General features: G+C 43.3%; 1 protein-coding gene and 3 pseudogenes across 1 annotated transcript in view; 3 read left to right on the top strand and 1 right to left on the bottom strand.

The window, feature by feature from the left end:
* SPATA13 (spermatogenesis associated 13) overlaps positions 1–18,409 on the top strand; it is a 295,901-nt gene that overhangs the window by 91,872 nt on the left and 185,620 nt on the right. The window lies entirely within an intron of this gene.
* Positions 12,143–12,260, top strand: LOC112482916 (annotated as a pseudogene).
* Positions 14,438–14,556, top strand: LOC112482903 (annotated as a pseudogene).
* Positions 18,171–18,284, bottom strand: LOC112482925 (annotated as a pseudogene).

Below are 18,409 nucleotides of genomic sequence, written 5' to 3'. Positions count from 1 at the left end.
ATTGGAACTTCTTATTATGTTTACTATGTGTGTAAAGCCTTTGAAATTTTAAACTTCTAGGTTAAATCTAAACCATTTTCCAAGGGAATTAGAAATTTCTCTTTCCATTCCCCTATAAACCCCGATCGTCAGTAGTATTCAGATATGTTTTTCTCCCACACATCAACTCTGTTTTGCCTTTTCACTTTGAGCATTTTCCATATTTCTCTGTTATCCTGTTGTTTTTACTAGTTGTCATTATTTTTTGTGGTAAAATATATATAACATAAAATTTACCATTTTAACCATTTTTAAGTGCCTAGTTCAGTGACATTAAGTACCACCACCATCCATCTCCAGAACGCTTTACATCTTGCAAAACTGAAACTCTGTCCCCAGTAAACAACTCCCCACGTACCCCTTCCCCAAAACCCCAGCCCTGGTAAACGCCACGCTGTGAGTTTGACTGCTCTTGGTCGTACTTCTAAAAGAAAATAATAAACCCACTTTTTTGAACTCCATTTTTTTCCCCCTTCCAAAACGGAACGAGAAGTCAAAGCTCTGACTCTCTTACTTCCAAATGATCCTTGAACGGAAGAAGCGCAGGGGCCTCGTGGCTCGCTCCCCACTGTGCACCGCGCCCCAGCTCTGCTGGTCCCTGAGTAGCCCTCTCAGGCCCTAGCTGGGCCAGCCAAGGAGCCTGCGAGCAGAGTGGTCCCAGGCGAAGTGCCAGCGAGTTCTTCCGAGTTTCTTGGTGCCGATGAAGAAGAGTCGGGAAGGATGAAGTGATAGGGAGCGACACGTATCTTTAGATATGTATCCCGTACATATTGCCGTGTTTTTGATAAATGGAAACCTGAACGGATGCTGATGAAGGTGGGTAATTTTGGAAGCTGTCACGAGACAACTCGACTGGGCCTTTTCTTAGATGAGGCTATCAGTAAGTCAAGGGGGCACTACTTTGTAACAAACTTCAAAACATTCTACAAGGGAAAAATAACTAAAGTACCCATATAAAGTGTTTCTGGCACCTACCTTCTTTCTCTCGCTTTAAAGTTCGTATTACTTTTCGATGTCCTGGCTCAATACTGTGTTTATTAAATGACACTGAGTTCTCTGAAACACTGTGCTGTTTTTATAGCAACAGCTTATTAAATGGGTAGGGACAGTTATTCCTATTTGCACAGATGTTTTTCACGTTGTATATGATGTCCGCATACATAATGTGGACGTGCTTCTCGCAACAGCACAACGTGGTAAGAAAAGCAGGTGGAGGTGTTTCCACTGTCGCCGTGATGGACTCCTAAAGCTGGAGAAGCAGAAGAGTTGCCTTTCGTCATATATTTAGTAAGTAGAAGAGTCTAGACGCAAAGACTGTCTCTTGGTTTTAAATCCGGTATGTTTTCCACACAAGAAACGTTATTATGAACCTCCTCAGGGCTAGGGCAATCATTTTTGCGTTATGGTTGAATCCGTCTAATATAAATGTGCCTTCTATGAAATAGCCACAGATCATCAGAAAGCCAAATAATTTTAGTGTAAGTGTGGCCCACTCAATATTTGGGGCATACTTATACTTTAAAAAGTATTTTTTTTTATCTGAAATTCAAATTTAACTAGGCGTCCTGTAATTTTTTTTTTTTCTCTAAGATTATCAACCCTAATTCTGTGCATTGGTCAGATTCCCACCCGATTCTGTGTACTTCTTCCCCTGTGGCCTTCCTCTGTTTTCCATTATAAACTCACGCACAGTGGCTGCCCTGTCCTGCGCTTGTGTGCACGTGGCTTTTCTGAACAATATTTGATGTTGATGGAACTTCCGCTTTGATAGCTCCAGCCCGTACCTCCATCCCAGCTGCTTACTCGATGTCTCCACCTGGCTGTCCCATACACACCTCAAACTGAGCTATCGAAAGTGAACTTATCCTCCCGAGGACCGACCGTGAGCTCCAGCTGTCTACGCTCTCAGTGAACGGTGTCACCACCTGAGCCTCGACCTTGTCATCTCCTTCTCCCTGCATGACGTGGCCTGTGCTAGGCTCTCGGGGTGCAATAGCGAACCCAACACCAGAGCTCTGCCTTCCTGCACCTTCCAATCTAGAGACGGGAGCAGAAAATAAACAAGCACACAAGCTTAGTAATGAGACTGTGACTTCCATTCTGAAGGAGGGATGAGGTGTCTACGTCGGGAGGTGGGTGGGAGTGGTTACTGTCCATGGTGCTGAGGAGCGGCCCCTGTAGGGTGGGCCCATGGGAGCCAAGACCCAAAGTGTGAGGCAGGAGCTAGTCATGGGCAGGGGGAACAGCGAGCGTGAGGGCCTGGAGATGTAAGCAGGTTGGAGTGTGAAGAAGGAAGAAGCCGGGGTCTGCAGAGCAGAGAGAGCAAGGGGGAGGCGGTGCACGATGTGGGAAGGGTGGCAGGCCCGTGGGGGGGCAGGGTGGGTTTCACGGCACGTGTCATGGTCACAGGAGAGTGGGAAGCAGTGGGGAGGGCTTGTCAGTGGCAGGAATGGCCACTGGAGCCCCGGCACATCCTGGGGAGAGATGAGAGGCAGACGCCGAAGCAGAGCGTCAGCAAAGCTGGAGGGAGCAGGTGGATTTAAACGATGATGTGATCTGCACAGAGCCCAGCGGAAACCTCAGTCTCCCGGTTCCCAGCTCGGTGCTTCACCTCCATGGTGGAATCGGGGCGGTGATTTTAAGAGCCTCTTAGTTTTTCTTGCTTCTGACGGCAGTGGACGTTAGAAGTGGTTGAAATCCTGCACGTGAGCTCACCTGTTTCACTTCTGGTAGAGAGAGGCAGGTAGGCTCTCAAAAGTCCTTGTCTTTGTCTGGGACGTTGGTTTAGGGTGCTGGCACTCGGGGGCTGCGTGCCTGAGGGTCCCTGCCATCAGACCATGAACGGAACCGCGCGTTCTGACTCGGGGATGCCATGCACTCGAATGTGGGCTGAAAGCATGACATCTCCTCCACGCTGGAACCCCACGAGTAAATTCCTCTTCTCTGGCGTGGGGAAGTCCAGCCTCTGAGCTAACCCGAGCTGAGGACGGTGAGCAGCGGCAGCCAGGGCGGGCCAGGGAGGCGAGGGAACACAGCCGAGGCTTGTGGATTCCAAGCCATTCAGTCCACCGAGGGCCCGTGAAACCACGCTGCCACACGAACCACCTCGGTCCTCCAAACGGCCAGACTGGGCCCTTCTGCTTGTCCAACCTTGGACTCTTTGTGACAGCAGGAGTTCACGAGGCGAACGTCTCTGGGGAATAGTCTCCTCAGGCTTGATATTTAAACTCTCTTGAATGTTTTGGTCTGCAGCCTGCGCTGGAGCCTTAGGCGCAGTGTCTGCCAGGTCTGTGTGGGGCCTACCTGTGCCTGAAAAGTTGGGGGAAGGGAACACTGCAGCTATGAGAAACGAGGGCCTTATGCTGAGGGAATGGTTTCCGAGAGGCTTCTGGGTTCCTGGGGGTGCTTCTGTGTCGAGGGTGAGAGGGTAGGGCCAGCCCTCTGCAAACGCTACCATCCATTTCTTTAAATCGATGTCTAGTCGACATATAGCATTATATTCGTTTCGGGCGTACAATGCACTGGATCACGATTTGCACATATTGTGAAATGATCGCCACAATAAGTTTACCTAACGCCCAACACCACACATCATTATTATTTGTTTTTCTCGTGATAAAAACTTTTTAAAAGACTTACTCTCTTAACAACCACGCTGTAAGGTACATCTCCAGGACTTATTTTGTAACTGGCAGTTGATATCTTTTGACCACTTTCAACCATTTTTATCCTCCGCCCCCAACTTCTCACCTCTGGCCATCATCAATCTGTTCTCTGTATTATGAATTTAACGTTTTTTGTTTTGTTTTGTTTACATTCTGCATAGAAGTGAGATCATACAGTATTTGTCTTTCTCTGACTTATTTCACGTAACACGTGCTGCTGCAAATGGCAAGATTTCCTTCTTTCTTATGGCTGAATAAGATTCCCCTATATAATGCCACATTTTTCTTATCCATTCATCAGTCAACATTTAGGCTGCTTCCCTGTCTTGGCCACTGTAAACAGAGCTGCAGCGAACATGGGAGCGCAATATATTTTTGAGTTAGCGTTTTTGTTTTCTTTGGATAAATACCCAGAACCAGAATTGCTGGATCATGCAGTAGATCTATTTTTAATTTTTTGAGGAACCTCCATACTGTTTTCTGTAGTGGCTGCACCAATTTACATCGCTACCAACAATGCACGAGGGTTCCCTTTTCTCCACATCCTCGCCAGTAGTTGTTATTTCTTGTTTTTTTTGTTGTTGTTGTTTTGTTCTTTTAAATAATAGTCATTCTAACAGGTATGAGGTGATATCTCATTGTAGTTTTCATTTGCATTTCCCTGATGATTAGTGATGTTGACCACCTTTTTATGTACCCATTGGCCATCTGTATATCTTCTTTGGAAAAATGCCTATTTAGATCCCCTGTCCATTTTTTAAAATCAGATTTCTTGGGGTTTTTTTGCTATTAGGTTGTACAAGTTATTTATGTTTTTGGATATTGACCACTTATTAGATATATGATTTGCAAATTTCTTTCTCTGATAGTTGTTTTTGAGATAGTCGTTGCACGTGGTGTGAGGTAGAGTGTATGACCTCATCCTTTTGCACATGGATGTGAAGTTGTCCCAGCATCATTTGATGGAAAGACTGTTAATCCCTCATTCAATCAAAAATCAGTCGACCATAAATGGAAGGTTTGTTTCTAGAATCTCAATTCTATTTCATTGATCTGTATCTACACTCAGGCCAGTACCACATTGTCTTGCTTATTGTAACTTGGTATTAAGTTTTGAAACTGGGATATGTGAGTACTACAGCTTTGTTCTTTTATTTCAGGATGGTGGTGGTGTTGATGATGATGATGATGATGATGATGGTGATGATGATTTTTGCCTGTCCTACGTTCCTTGAGTTTCCATATTAACTTTAGGATCAGCTTGTCAATGTCTGCAAAAAGACAGCTGAGATTTTGATAGAGATTACATTAAATCTGTAGGTCGGTTTGAAGGTGTTGCTGTTATAACACTGTCGAGTCCTCTGATCCATAGCATGAGATAACTTTATTTAGGTTATCTTTAATTACATTCACTGATGTTTTGTAGTTTTAAGTGTACAAGACATCCACTTTTATTTTAAATTTATTTATTTAAATTTATTTTGAAGTATTTATTCTCTGATATTATAAAATAGAATTGTTTTCTTAAATTTATTTTTAGATCATTTATTGCCATTGTCTAGAAATAGAATTGATTTTTCTATGTTTTTGTGTTCTGCAAAATCGCTGAACTTATTTATTAATTCGGACAGGTTTTTGTGGATTCCTTACCATTTTCTGTATACAGGATTATGTCATCTGCAAATAGATTTAGTTTTACTTCTTCCTTTCCGGTCTGGATTTTTTATTTCTTTGTCTCACTTATTTGTCTTGGCTAGGACTTCAGTACAGCGTTTAAGAAAAGTGGCAAAAGCAGGCATCTTTGTCTCGTTCCTGCTGCTAGGGGGAAGCATTCGATCCTTCACCATGAAGTGCAATGTCAGCTGTGGGTTTTTCAGATTGGGGAGTTTTTTCTACTCCTAATTTGAGTAGATTTATCATGAGATGGTGGTGTATTTTATCAATTTTTTTCTGTGTCTATTGAGATGAATGTATAGTTTTCGTCCTTTAGTCTATTGATTTTTTTACATTATACTAATTGATTTCGGCATATTAAAATAACCTTGCATTCCTAGGCTAAATGCCGTATGTTCATGATGTATAATCCTTTTTATATGTTGCTGGATTTGCTTTGCTACTATTTTGTTTATGTGTGTTTGCAATTATTTAGATATGTTTTTACACTTATATTCATAAGACATACTGGTCTACAGTTTTCTATTCTTTTAATATCTTTGTCCAGTTTTGATATCTGTGTAATACAGGTCTCATAGAATGAGATCAAAAGTGTTCTCTTCTGTTGTTTTGGAAGAGTTCGTGATGGATTGGTGTTAATTCTTCTTAAAACATTTGATAGAAACCACCAGTGAAGCCATCTCAATCTGGGTTTTTCTTTGTGGGACGTGTTTTGGATACTAACTCAATTCTTTTTATTTGTTATATGTCCCTTAGTGATCTGAACATAGTTGAAAGAGATGACTTAAAGTCCTTGCTTAGTAAATCCAGCATCGGGGCTTCCTCTGGGACAATTTCTATTCATTACTTTTTTCTATTAATTGACTTTTTTGTGTGTACATGGATTATACTTTTTTTTTTTTCGGTACGTCTCACAATTTTTTTGAAAACTCGATGTTTTAAATATTAAATATCCAGATTCCCTTCCTGCCAGGATTTGTGATTATTCGTGTTATTTCCGTTTGCTTGTTTAGCGATTTTCCTGAGTGAATTCTATAAAGTATACATTCTTTGTCACTAGCAGCCACTGAAGTCTCTGCTCCGTTAGCTTAGTACTTGCCTAATGACTGGGGAGAGATTTTCTTAAGTGCTTTGAAGTAATAAATCATCCAGCCTTTTATAAGGAGCTCTGTGTGTATTGGGGAACACCTCCGGTAGTCCAGCAGACTACCATTCACCTCTGTGCCTTAACCTCCACTCCCTGCTTATACAGTGTCACAGCTTTATAAAGCCCCCCACAGATATCTTATTCCCAGCATTTCCTGTTGTTTTTGTTCAGCTTCTTGTTAGCCTCAACCGGTATCACCCCCCTCAAGCTGCTGCCATGTTAAACAATTGCCACTGATAGTGTTTGACAGATGCCCTAGAGACATCTGTTTGCACAGAACTTGCTTTGAATAAAGACAAGTCCTGAGAACGGAGCTTTTCAGGGAGCTTCCAGACAGGTTTAAAAATAACAGTTTTCCAGGGGTAGCTTACAGGAGCTCCAAACTCATCCTGCCCCGTCTTGCGGCTGCTAGGGTGCTGTTGTTGATGCTTACAGGTGTGAGACTGTCGCTTCCCTCAGCTACTAAGCAGGTGGGGAGAGGGGTGGGTGGGAACAGAGCAAGTTGAAATGCCACAAAGTTCACTGTTCTTACTGAGATTCAGGCGTATTCCTTGAATAAAGACTCCGTGAATTATTACAGAGTTCTGGAAAAGTTGTTTTTGACACTTTTTGCCAGTTTCTCATTGTTCTTGTGGAGGTTTTTGGAGATACTTAATTCGCTATTCTGGAAGTGCTTCTCCAATACCGACCTTTGTAGAGGGCCTTTTCGAGATTGTTCCTTAATTCAAGTAGGTAGTCATAGTCATGTGATGTTTTTAGGAGGCTGGCTGTCCCCAAGGGAGCGTTTTAGAAAGGGGATGATCCGTGCCTCTGGGATCAGTTAAAAGCATTAGATATTCACTTCACTTATTTTTCACACCCTCATTAGGCTTTTTTTTAACTTCCTTATTGTTGCATATAGTTATCGAATGACTATAGTCGATAATACCCGAAGGAAAAGAAAAGATAATGGTTTGCATTTTCCAAGTAGATGAGTCAGTGATAGGCAGAACTTTAAAAACAGTGGCGATAATAAAGTCGTGAGGGAAGCAATCACAAGTGAGAGAGTTTATGAGAAGAATAATTTAAACATAAGATTATTCAAAAATAATTAATTAGAAAGCCCGACATTAGGGTCTGCTAGAAATGGATTATTTGTAGCACTGTGTGGAAAAACCTCACCAGGAAATGTTTTCTGTTGACCCCTGACTCTTGAAAACATACTGTTCTATTGATAGACCAGTTATTCCCCTTCCAATCAGCCACATTTTGGCGGCTTCATAGTTCTACATGTTTTAAGTTGTAGCTTAAAAAGAAGGCAGCCATTTTCAGTCATCATATTTGGGTATTTTAATGTGGGGCTTTTAGACTCCGCAGACTCTACCGCGTGGACTTATCGAAAAAGCTGGTAAGAACTAAAAGATCACTTGAGGAAGCCTGAAGCACTAACATGACGTTGAATTTTTAAGTTTGGCATCTGCTCTGTGAATAAAGGTGGCCATTTCCTTTCGAATGGCAGGCTAGGATAATTAATCTTATTTTTCCAGAGCATACTGGTAAAACAGTGAGTGTGATCACATTGTTCAGCAAGGTCACATTTTACTTGTATTATTTTCCAAAGCAATAAACAATCCATCCATTTTCCCACCTGACCGTAATCAAGAGGCCCTATATTTCATAGGGTTAAGAGATCAGCCCCACCGAGAAATACCAGTGGAGATCCGCTGTTTCTCTTAGTGACTGAGCCTGGTCGAGAATATATTTTATAAAGGATGAAAATAAACATCTTTGGGTTCACTTAAGCTGTTCATCCTTCCGGAATTGAATGAAAGTCAGGAAATGCTGAAATTCGCTTTCCACTCACCAGTATCCCACGGTTCTGTGTTTTTAGGGATACAAATGCTCTCTGGCAATTTGCCAGTTGTAAAGGAGACCTTATAATTCGTGATCTAGCTTTTCCTAAGGTAAAATGACTTCCTGAAAATTGAGAGGGACCTTCGGTAAACACATCTACTGAATGGTTTCGACCTAAATGGAAAGCTCAGGCACATTTCAGATATATCTCCAAGAACAGCCAGAAAGATCTGGCCCAAATGCTCCTTTGAAATCTGATTAACTTCTCTCTTTCCTGCTAAACGGAACGGTTGCGGGAAGAGGCAGTGTCACATAGGATGAGCAGAAGCTTTGGCCTGGTGGCTGTGAAGAAACCACTAGACAGGCTTGTTTTAAATATCGTGAATTTCTTTGTGCTGTTGCACTTTTAAGAAGAGCCTGGCTGCTTTCAGAACCAAGAGTCAAGGTTCCAACATTAACACACGGGACAAATATTTGGAGAAAGAGCCAGGCTGTGGTCGTAACACTCCGAGTGCCGTTTCTCGAGGCGCAGGTCACGGAACTGTACGACTCAGGCAAAATGCTTGCTAAAAATGCAGCCTCCTGGCTCTTTCTCTGCCCCCGGGAGATTGAAATCCAGGACCTGGGATTTGAATTTTAATAATCACCCTTCTAGAATTTTATACACTCTGTCTCTTGAGAACCACCCTTCCTGGAACTCCAGTCTTCCATTTATAATATCGCAGTTAGCGCGAGAGTTAAATATCGCAGTTAGCGCAAGAGTTAAAACTAGCTTTTAGCACAAACTGACTAATAAATACTTTTCTCTTTTCTTAACTATTATGATCTCTGCTTGCCTGGATGTTTTCTTTATAGAGCTCTCACTAGGGCTCCTTTAAATTATCTTTATAATTCCCGGCTGGTCTTTCCTATAAAAATGTTAACTTCTTCATAATTTTTTTTTAGCACTTTTGTTTGTTCACTTATTATTCCAGATTAGGAAAACCAAACCAAACAAAACAAAACACAACTCTATTTCTTACTGTGCTGCCTCCTGGCAAAAGTTAAGGCCAGTTCTAGAATCAGCAAGAGGGAGGAGCATTTCTGTCTATAGTGATATTGAAAGGACAGGTGACTAAGTATGGGTCCCTGTGTCTTTCAGTTATCCACATAGGAACTTGAGCTCAGTCACTGCATCGAAACCACCTTATCATCACCTGCATCAGCTTTCACTGCATGGCAGCCACCATGTGTCGAGATAAGGCCCGGATCAGTGGTTCTCCAATATCGATGGGCACAGGAGTCTCGTAGAGCAGGAGTCCCCAACCCTCAGACCGCAGACAGGTAGCGGTCTGTGTGCGGCCTGTTAGGAACCGGGCTGAGCGGCAGGGGAGCGAGCGAAGCTCCATCTGTATCTGCAGCCGCTCCCCAGCACCAGCATCACCGCCTCAGCTCCGCCTCAGATCGTCAGGCATCAGATTCTCATAGGAGCACCGGTCCCCGGTGCCAGAAGGGTTGGAGACCTCTGACTAGGGCTTTGTTAGAAATAGACACTCCTGGGCTCCAGCCACAGCTCAGATCAGTAAGTGTGGAGCAGGGCTCAGGAATCCGCCTTTTCGTCAGGCATACTTCCACCCCAGGGAGTTCTGGGGTCTTGAGCCAACCTTCGAGAAGACTTTCATAGAGAAATTTAATTCCTACATTCAAGGAAAACTTTGCAGTTCGACCACATTTGGCACTGGGGAACGGCCGGGTCCGGAGACCCGACTTCGCACAACCAGCAGCCACCTGAGAACAGAGCCACAGGAAGGGACCCCGCTGACACACAGCACAGAGGACTGTCGGGGTACAAATCTGACTCGAGAATCACAATTCAAGCGATTTTAAATGGGAATTAGCGAAGCTCGTATCTCGCTGGTGGTTTACGGGCTCGACAATTCGGGTTTATAGTGCATTAATCAAACCTGTGCTTAGGATTCTCTTAGTATTTTTCACACAAGCACCCACCCCGCTCCCCTTTGCCCCTTCTAACTCTCCACTCCCATTGCCAGACACGCTCAGGCCCACGATGCCCACACGTGCCCTGTGGTGCTCTGACGGTTCTCGGTTTCAAATGAAAGGTGTTATTAAGAACTCCGAATTTAAGCGTGCGGAGAAGGCTCTTCAGTAAATGCTTCTCACGCTTTTTTTGTAAGACATGCATGAGAATGTCTTAATCGTTTATGTTGTAAAAGCATATTTTGTTATTCGGTGAATGCTAAGGAAATGCTGGCTTTTAAGCAAAAAGCCAACAAATTGGCAGATTTATTGTCTGCACTGAGATTTTAATAGAAATATAAAAACGAGTGATCATAGCCTTTCTTTGGAAGGATTTTAATAAGAGGAGCTGTGTTATTATCTTAGCAGATCACTCCATCTCTAGACAGCAAGGGTCCTCGAGAGTCTGACCTCCTCTGGGATGTTAAACCATCTCCACACCTGGATCCAGGATGCTGTCCCCCACGGTGCCTGTGTCTTTCTGGCGTTTGGGGGTCCTCACTCCCGATGAGTGTATATGCAAGCCTCTCTGGGGACGGAGGGACCTGATAGGCCTCGGCCACACTCAGATTCTGTTTTCGGGCGTCTCCCCTTCCCACGGGTTACCTTAGGTGCCATCGTGCCGCTGGGGTGGGCGCCGGCCCACGGGAACTCGAAGTTAACGTGGAAATCGAGGTTGTGACCACAGGTTTTCACCGGTACATTTAGCGATTCTGAATGAATGTTTCTGCTCGCTCGGGTAGTTGTGAGAAGCACATGGACAGTTTGGGAGAGCATTAGATAACTTGAACACTGTCTCAGAGTGCTGGTGGAGAGAATGGAGGAGGATGTGGCAAAATACCGCTCTCGGAAAAACTTAAGAGATGGGCGCACAGATTTCTGGTATAAGAGTTCCTATTCTTTCAGGTTGCTTAAAATATTTCAGAATAAATAAATAAAACACGTTTGTAAATAGTCTTTTCAAACTCGTTACGTAAAAGCGCCTCGCCACCCCTTATGCATTAGAATTCCGAAAACAAAACAAAACAAAACAAAACAGAAAGTTACAAGTGTTGACAAAGATGTGGCGAAATTGGAAATTTTGTGTGCGCTTGGTAGAAATGTAAAACGATGTACTTGCCGTGGAAAGCAGTCATGCCCTATGATCCAACAATCCCACCCAAAAGAACTGAAAGCAGGGTCTTGGAGAGATACCTGTCCACCCACGTTCATAGCAGCGTTATCCCCAGTGGCTAAAAAGTGGAAGTACAGTGAGTGTCCACCAGTGGATGAACGGGGTAAACGAAAGGCGGTGTACACATGCGGTGAAGTACTATTCGGCCTAAAACAGAAGGGAAATCCTTTCGTACGCTGCAGCATGGATAAACCTCGAAGAGACTGATGCTCAGAGAAATAAGCCGGTCACAAAGCGACCAACACGACGTGATTCCACTTGTATGAGGTACCTACAGTTGCCAGACCCATAGAAAGAAAGCAGAATGGTGGGTGCCCAGGGCTGGGGGAGGAAAGTGGGGAGTCGTTGTCGAATGGGCAGAGAGAGTTCCGGAGGCCGCACAACAGTGCAGACGAACTTGACACTATTGGACTTGACACTTAGCAATGGTGAACATGGTGAATTTTACATACTTTTTAAAACCCACCTTAGATAATTAACAAAATGATGTCAGGTGTTGCACGTATCCATAAACTTAACTCCTCTGGGAATGCAAAGCTCAAAACAGCAAACTCGAAATACACTTCCTTTCCCTGCATAAAAAAATTGCCTCCCGTCTACAGCCATGCCGCCTTGAACAAGCCTGATCTCGTCTGATCTCGGAAGCTAAGCAGGGTCGGACCTGGTTAGGACTTGGATGGGAGACCACCTAGGAACACCAGTGCTGTAGGTGTAAAAAGTAAAAAAAAATAAGAGATTGTAAGCAGACAAGGTCCTTGCAATCGGTGAGGTCAACCAAGAGTTGCCTCGCCTAAAAAAAGAAAATAAATTTAAAAAAACACTTGGCTCTCTATGTTAACTTTCCCGGCTCCGATGTCTTCCCATCCCGGGGGAGTGCTTTGATCGGTTCAGTTGTAAAAATTCTCATTTCCGTCTTTGAAATGGGTCTTGCCTGATGGTTCCGGACCCTCAACACTGCTTTGTCTCAGCCATATTCTTGCAACAAGAACCTAGGTGTCGGGGCTGAATGCAGAGCTGTCTCTTCCAGAAGAAGCATGGCATGCTCACTATGCCTCACCCCGAGCAGCTGTCTAGCTCCTGCCTGTCTTAGCCTGGATGGAGTCGCTTATCTCTTGGAGCTCTTACTGTCTGCTGCGTCACCGAATCTGGCCATGCCCCTTGATGCTTCTGTTCTATGACCTTTTATTGTCACCATTGAAGCTGGTGTGTGCTGGGCACCAGGCTGGGCCAGATTCGGAATATAACCAAGAATAAAAGAAACATAGCCATGCCCTCTTAGGTCTTGGAGAGGGTATAGACACCAAACAGATAAATATCTGGCTTAAAACGATGATTCGTGCTAGAAAGGAAAAGAGGGTTACAACAGAAAATAACAAAGACCTGCTCTGGATGGGTTGGAGGGGTATGATTTTTTTTTCTTTTCCTTACATAAAAGTTGGACTCCCTAGGTTAACTTTCCCAGCTATACTGTCCCATATGTATATAAGGAGCCATGGACAGTCCCAGTAATGCAGTGATATTTAAACCAATAAACTAATAAGTTATGGATGAGCTGGAGAAGCACATCCCGGGCAGAGACGGCACCTCAATGTCCGACCTGCAGGGGTGAGAGCTCCGTGAGAGGCCAGCGAGGCCAGTGAGGCCAGGACACAGGGAGAGGCAGAGGGCCGTGGCCAGATTTTCATGTTTAAAAAGTCACTCAGGTTGCCTCGTGTGGAACGGATTGAAGAGAAGCAGAGGAAGAATCGGAGAATCTGGCTGGGAGGCTACTGCAGAGGTCCAAGCAGAGTCCGTGGTAGCACAGATGGAAATGGTGCCAGCAGATCGGAGGTGGAGTCAGGTAGCATGACGGGCTTGCTGGTGGATAAATGCAGGGAGGGGGAGGGAGAGGGAGCTGTCAAGGTTTCTAGCTGGGTCAGTACAGGAGGCATCAATAGCTCTCATACATCGACAGCTTGCTATATACCGAGCTTTGTGCTAAACACATTCCCTTATCCGTTTAATCTTCGTGATAAGCCCGTGGGGTAGTTGTTTACAAATGAGAAATTAATAGCCTTTCTAAGGTCACATAGCTAGTAAGTGACGCAGGAAATTCAGAACATGGTCTGCTGACTCCAGGACGCAAGGTTTATGAGAAGAATAAAAGAAAAGGAAATTTGGGAGAAAAGAGCCACAATTCAGTTTTGAGTATGTGCCTGATGTCTGCTTTGTCCTAGCTTAGAAGATGCTGGGTTGATGGAAGCAACAGCAGCATAGCTTATAAATCTCTCTGATCCCAGCCTGAAAACAGATACAGCAAGCAGAGTTTAAAAAAAAAAACAACCACAAAACACCCATGGACAACAATTAACAATGAAACTAGGTGCGAGGCAGCCACAGGCACACAAGCAAGTGGAGCCAAACCACAAACAGACACGCGACCTGCATCACTTCCATGTCTGTGCAGGAGGAAGGAGAGGGGAGCCACAGAGCACCCACTGACCTAAGGGAAGGAAAACCCCAACAGAGCCGACAGGTGTCCAGCAGAAAGCACGGTGGGCCAGCTCAAGGCCAGCGGCCGAGAATGACAGGAGGTGTCTCTCCCCATCTAAATGCATATTAGGGCACCCCACAAAGGAGAACCCTCTTAGAGTGAAATCAAAATCGGACGTTAGAGGGACAACAGAGCTAGAAAGAGAAGGTCCAGATAAAAATGGGGAGTGGACAGAGTCCGGAAGTCTCAGAATAAGCCACCATGTTTTCTTCTAATAGTGAAGGAACACCAATTTCACGTGGAAACGGGCAGTAGAAAAATATCCAGTGCAAATCCCATACAGAGTTACTAGAGGAAAAAATAAAAGCACCACAGAAAGGTATCTTCATAGAGCAGATCAAAAAGGGAGCTTTCAAGTCTACGGCTATGCCACCCCGAACAAGCTCGATCTTGTCTGATCTTGGAAGCTAAGCAGGGTCGGGCCTGGTTAGTACTTGAATGGGAGACCACCTAGGAAGACCAGGTGCTATAGGTGCAATAAACAAACAAACAAACAAACAAACAAACAAATAAATAAATAAAAATAGATAAGGAATTGTAAGCTGACAAGGTCCTTGCAATCTGTGAGGTCAACCAAGGATTGCCTCGCCTAAAAATAAAGAAAAAAAAAAAAAGGGAGCTTTTATTTTAAAACAATCTAAAAAATTTTTTTTTAAAGAAAATGATCCAAAACATGAAAGAATGCAAATCAAGATGGAAAAACTCCTAAGTAACAAAATAGAAAATAATTAGAAATAAAAGAAAAAGTCATTTCATAAATGGAGATCAAACCAGAAGAACTTGAGTGTCAATAAACAAAACTATATTTTAGGAGAGAAAGAATGTGAGAAGGAAGAAGTTTTACATAATTATTTAAAAGAAATAAAGGGGATGGTAAGGGTTGGAGAGAAAAGAAAAAATATTTTAAAATAAGCAAAGAAGATCCAGCTTACAAATATTGAAAATTCCTGAAGAAGAAAGGCAAAGAAGGGAAAGTCAAATACTAAGAACTATCTTTTAAGACAAATTTCATGAACTTTAAAAAATTCTACACTGCTTATTGACCTGAGACACGTGCCTAAGTATATTACTCAGAATGACTAACAACACCAAAGCATATTTGGTAAAATTACATAACTTAAAAGAAAAAAAATATTTTGAGCATCTAGCAAGTGATTTATCAGGGCATGAAAGTTAAATTATCAGACTTTTCACCATAACTCTTTATGTCTGAAGAGAATAGACTAGTATGTTTAAGATCTCCCATGGAAGAAAATATGAAGTGGGAGTTTTATATGGAGCAGGTTGATATTTGAGTGTAAAGGGCACAGACGAACGGTCATTGACATATAAAAACTCAAGAGATATTGGTCACGAACCCTTCCTGAGGAATGCGCCAGAGAAATAAAGCGTCAGAAAACCAAAACAACTCAAAGCACTTTGACATAAGTACTAACGAGAGCATAAACACCAGTTATTTGGAGAACTCAGAGTAAATTGAGGTCAAAGGGAAAGGGTATATGTGAAGCGAGTATCTGCTGAGTCAGTATAGAGAGTAACCACAAAAGATGGAGAAAGAATGGGGAGACGAGGCACAAAATTATTTTTTAATTGCTTTAGTAATTCTACTGGTTTGGTGTAGGCTCGCATTAGGATTTTTTTAGTTGATAGACAATTCACGTACCCTAAAATCTATCCTTTTTAAGTGCACCATTTGGTGGTTTTAGTATATTCACAAGGTTGTGCCACCATCAGCACGATCGGACTCCACAACATTCTCATCACCCCCCAACAGGAAGCCTGTTATCGGTCACCCCTGTTCCCCTTTCACCCCAGTCTCTGGCAACCACTAGTGGGTTTTCGGTTCTCGGGTACATACGCAGGCACGGAATTGCTGCGTTCTATGGTAACGCTACGTCTGGCCTTTCGAGGGACTGCCACACGGTTTTCCGGTGCGGTGGCCCCTTTTCCCATTCCTACCAGTGACAAATGAGGGGTCCGCATGCTTAGCATCCTTGCAAACACCTGCTCTTGCTTGTCACTCTGATGTCAGTCACCTTGGTGGGCGTGAACTGGTGTCTAACGCTGGCCTTGACTTGCATTGAGTTGTTCAGACTTTCATATGTATTTTAGTTACTAATCTTTTATCAGATATGTAGTTTGCAAGTATTTTTTTTTCCCATCCTATGGGCTGTCTTCTCTCTTTCTCGTGTCTTTGAAGCGTAAAATGCTTTAATTTTGATAAAGTCCAATATATCTATTTTTGCCTCTCATCGCTTATATTATAGGTGTCATATCTAAGAAAACATTGCCTAACTTGAAGCTCGACACTTATGTTTTCTTCTAAGAGTTCTGTAGTTCTAGCTTGTACGTTTAGGTCTGTGATCCATTTTGAGTCAGTTTTTGTTTTATTTTGTTTGTTTTTTGTTGTTGTTGTTGTTTTACAAATAGATTATAAGAAAAAGAAAGGGATGCGGACGAACCTGCGGATTGAAAGAATTTTAAAACCGTCAAGATGAAACTGTCACGTCTGTGAATGGAAACTCGGACGGAAGAGCTATGAAGAGGTGCAAATAAGTGATTACTGTAAAAATCGGGATGATGGTTACTGATGGCGGAAGGGCTGTGATTGGCACAGGGCCCATGGGAGCTTCTGGTGTGGCCAGCAAAGTTCTGTTTGTTGAGTCGGGTGCTGATTTTAAGTGTTCACCCCGTAATAATTCACTAAGCCATATTTTATGGCTTTCTTTATCAATTTTTTATCTTATAATTTTAAAAAGTTTTTTTGTTTTTTTTTTTTTGTTTTTTTTTAAGGAGCCTAGGAGTACCTCATCAGGGCCCTGTGTCTCCGAGGAGACCATTTCTTATGTTTCGTGATCTTTAAGTTTTCTTACCAAACTTTTTTCTAAGTGACATTGGTACTTCCCACCACATTCACATTTAAGATTACACTTGATTGGCTCTGAGGTACCAGCCAACTCTCTAAAGAAGAAAAAAATAGCTTTCCATTTTCTCCTGCTGTCAACTCATGCATTTCGTTTTCAGATCAGTTTGCTTTTCTACAGCTCACATGTCTCGAAATGTGCTCGTTGAGACCTTGTTCTTAGCAAGCGCTTCGTCTCCCTCTTTCTCTCTCTCCCCCTCTGATCGAGTATGTCACTCTTTACGTTTCTGTGTCTTGTAATCATAGCTGGAAGACAAATGAAGATGGCTGATTCTAGTCAACCCTCTTTAATATTTCCTTACGAGAACCGGGGCCCAGAGAAGGATGAAACTATTTGCCAAAAGTCACAGAACTAATTCGGCGTGAAGCTGGGGCTAGAACTTGGATTTGCTAATCCCCCTGTTCTGTTGCTCTTCAAAAACCTATAACTAGACTAGGACGGATGTTTTCACCTGAGCTCCTCACTTCTGTGCTGCCTGTAATTTTCACTTCTGTTGACGAGATTCATCCCATCCCCCACCCTTCTTCCAATGAACTCTTGCCTTTGAGCAAGCGTTTTGATAGTCATTTCGATGGTGCGTTCATCCATCTCTTGGTATACATTTCCACTGGATTTTACAGCTTTGAGAAGGCGAACGCATCTGTTTTGGGTGACCGAGAGTATTATAACGTTATTAATGAGAAATAGGACCACCGTTAAGACCGCATGAGAAATGGGTGATGAGGGGACTTCACCTGCATTTGGGGATCCAGGTGGAACAGCAGCAGGTTCGCCGTGACTTTCGGGGCCTCCGCTTCTTTCCGTGGCCTTGGCTACTTTGACTTCTCCCGCTTGCCTTGGGGACCTGGGCTCCTGTGCCCACACACGGCAGGGGCCGGGCCTGTGGGCCAGCTCCCCAAGATGGATGACAGGGACCTCCCATGCCGGTGCCTCCTTCCGCTCCCTGAAGAGTTAATCTGATGTATTTCTTAATTTAAAAAAAGCCTTTTTTTTTTTTTCTGGCTGTCAAATTACATGCCTATCATAAAATCTTTTTTTTTCCTTTTCATTCCTTTTTTTTTTTTTAAATATACTTTTTTTTTTAGGCGAGGCAACCCTTGGTTGACCTCACCGATTCAAAGGCCTTTGTCAGCTTACAATCCCTTGTTTTTTATTTTATTTTTTATGCCTACAGCAAGTGCCTAGGTGGTCTCCCATCCAAGTACTAATCAGGCCCCACCCTGCTTAGCTTCTGAGATCAGATGGGATCAGGCTCGTTCAGGGTGGCTTGGCTGTAGACAGTAGTACAGTCCTTTCAATCTGCAGTTGAGAATCCATGGATGCAGAGGGCCAACTGTATGCATTGTTGTATGCTATTTTATTCCCTTTGCACATGACCTTTGTCCTCCTCTCATTACCTTTGTT

Source organism: Pteropus alecto, unplaced genomic scaffold (assembly GCF_000325575.1).
Source record: "Pteropus alecto unplaced genomic scaffold, ASM32557v1 scaffold16, whole genome shotgun sequence".
In the NCBI taxonomy this organism is placed as follows: domain Eukaryota; kingdom Metazoa; phylum Chordata; class Mammalia; order Chiroptera; family Pteropodidae; genus Pteropus; species Pteropus alecto.
This window is presented reverse-complemented; position numbering and strand designations above follow the sequence as displayed.